Source organism: Mastomys coucha, unplaced genomic scaffold (genome assembly GCF_008632895.1).
Source record: "Mastomys coucha isolate ucsf_1 unplaced genomic scaffold, UCSF_Mcou_1 pScaffold6, whole genome shotgun sequence".
NCBI classification, from domain to species: domain Eukaryota; kingdom Metazoa; phylum Chordata; class Mammalia; order Rodentia; family Muridae; genus Mastomys; species Mastomys coucha.
This window is the reverse complement of record NW_022196912.1, coordinates 131,092,706-131,095,642: the sequence shown is the minus strand read 5'-3', so window position 1 is coordinate 131,095,642 and position 2,937 is coordinate 131,092,706. Positions and strand designations below refer to the sequence as shown.

The 2,937-nt window shown below is 35.0% G+C and overlaps 1 protein-coding gene across 3 annotated transcripts in view; it reads left to right on the top strand.

The window, feature by feature from the left end:
• Sp4 (Sp4 transcription factor) overlaps window positions 1-2,937 on the top strand; it is a 72,206-nt gene that overhangs the window by 65,160 nt on the left and 4,109 nt on the right. The window lies entirely within an intron of this gene.

Here is a 2,937-nt window from a genome sequence, read left to right as displayed (position 1 = left end):
CTCTCTCTGTCTCTGTGTGTGTGTGTGTGTGTAGTATGTATATATATATGTATATGTATATACATGCATATTCTATATATAAAGAGGAAGGGAGAAAGCAAAAGAATGAAGAAATGGAGGCAGAAATTATAGCCCAGACTGGCCTTGAATTAAGTATGTAACCCATGCTGACCTTTAGCTTGTATAAAGCTATCAACCCACATATTTCTGAGTTACCCGTTGGCCAAGAGAAAGTCTCAAGGGAAATTAGAAAATAGTTTTTACTTAATGAAAAGTTTTGTTATATAATAGATGAGGCAAATAAAATAGAGTGAATTTATCATTTTCAGTCAATAATGTAATATTTTTAACCTTAAGAAACAAGAAAATGAAGAGATCCAAAATGAGAAGTTAAGAAAAAATAAAGAGGGGAAATAAATAGAAAAACAGTTCAGAAAGTCATTCAAATTCAGGCTGTGGGGGTGGGCTTGGTTTTTGTGCTGTCAGGGATGGAACTCAAGGTTGCATACATGCTAGGTAAGTGTTCTACCCTGACTAATAGTACCTAGACCATTCAACCCAAAATCTGATTTGCTGGAAAGGTAAAACATCTAAATTCCCCAGTCACACTGACCAAAAAAATATATGTATACCACTAAAGACTACATAGACATTAAATGGATGGTCTGAACGTCACTGCTCTAAATCTGAAAATGACGCTCTAAAAGGCACCAGAACTGATATTTGCTCACAGAGAGGCAGAGAGGATTAGCACACTGAAGCCCTGAGTGGAGCTTCTCAGAAATGCCACCAAAAATAGATAACATGACAAGGCCTGTTCATTAAAGAAATTGAATCTTGTTAAAAACTTTCAAGAAAAGACGTCATGGGTCTGGATCTAAGAAGAGTTTATTCTAGGCTTGAAAGCCAATGTAATTTACCAGATTAATAATGAAAGAAGAAAATGACAGTAGCTTAAATAATACAGTAAGTATTTGGCAAGATTCTTTGTTTGTTTTTATAAAAGTTCATAAAACTGAACTGAAAAGAACACACAAGTTTAGCAGCTTAAAGAGCACAGTTGTCCTTTAGCTCCTTTAAGTCAGGAGCCCCAGTGCCCTGCATAGGTTCAGGGTGTGCTTGGAGCTGTACTCTGTAAAGCTCTGGGAAATAACCTACTTCTAAGCCCATTGCAGTCAGCCAATTTAGCCTTGGTGTTATGTTGGGTCCTTACTTTCCTGGCCAGTGTTTGGTCTTGCAAGGTGTCTGGGTTTTTTTCTCACATGTGTTGTAGGACACCCTCTCAAAACTTTGGTTGGTCCCAATCACACTTCTAATCTCTCTAAACCTAGATACAACCCTCTTTGACAGTTGAGAATAATTCATCTGTATCAAATTCTATAACCTACTTAGTTACAGCTATGAAGTCCCATTACCCTCTGACATATGTGTAACTTCCAGGAATTGGGACATGCAGTCCTTATAAGGCCATGTTGTGTGTAACAGTAGCCAGTATCAACTGGTTTGTTAATTAGATTCTTTATTCAGAAAAGGTAGTCATGCATTTTAGCAGTGCAGGCATTATTGAAAGAGTTGAAAGAATTTTAACTATAAAATTACATGATCTGTAGTTAATATAAGCATTCTTTACATCTTTGAAATAAAGTCCACGATGGTATTTGAGGAGATAGGAAATAAATTATTACCCAATATAGCAGAAAACACTTTGGTCATTGAGCTAAAAGGACTCATTTTCTTTGTGAAACTATACTTGAAGTTAATTCAGTAACCAAATGGATGAGTGGACAAGCTGGGGAAGTCCACACTGAACATGTTACCACTGTTTCCCACTTGCCATTTGTCACAGAGCAGCTGTAGGCTAGAATATCTGCATTACTTACTGGGTAATACTTACTGGGGTGATAGATCTGAATGGTGGCCGTTAATTCGAGAGTAGAAGTTAAAGTCAGAAATTGTCTTGCACAGATAGTCTACAGAAACCTGTTGGGAAGTGACTGAGTTCATGAATTAATAAGTATTTGCTAGACTGTCACTGTGTAGATTTATCTCTTGCTGTGTATGTATAGAAGGTTCCCATGTCTCAAACCATCAACCTCTCGTCTATAAATCAGACACAGTGGCTATGAAATAATGGTGGTCTGTGGTATAACATAAAAAGCCCATACTGTATATTCTTTGATTTCCAGGCAAACTAATGAGTTCATGAGCCTCAGGTTAGTCAATTATAAAATAAACATATAAAACAAGATCTTCTCTAGCTTAAAGGTTGTACACTGAAAGCTCTTTCTTTTTATGGTAAAAAAGAAGGTAAATGACATCAAGACTGTTTCTCAGATGTGCTTAGTTTCCATCCTCACTTAGTATCAGCATTCATAATATTCAGGTTCCTTTATTGCTGCCTGTATTTTTAATGCCTCTCAGAATTATGTTCAATGCATTTATTTAGACTTTAAAAGAACAATTCTGTATTGTAAATGCAGTCAATATAGAAGGGAGGAATATCTAATGTGAAAAATATTGACATTGTAGGTTTTCTCTTGGTAAAAAAAAAAAAAAATCTACTGAATGAATCTGCATACAATCTGAGTTCTGTTATTCCACCAGGAAAACCCCATTTCACTGACATGACAGTTATAGAAGGAAGGACTAAAGTTGATAGTGTTAGCATTTGTGAACAGGATAGAACCGTCAACCAAATCTCATGTGTTCTGTCCCGTTACTCCAAAAGAAAAGACTTTTTTTCCTTTCTAGTTAACATTTGATTTTTATTTCAGTAAGTAGAAGTAGTTCTAATTAGAACTGTCTTATATTTGTAGAAAACATGTTTAAGGATCAAACTATCATCATTGTTCCTTGGAAGCTTAAAGCTGTATTTAATTTGATATATATATATCAAATTATATATATATATATATATATATATATATATATATATAT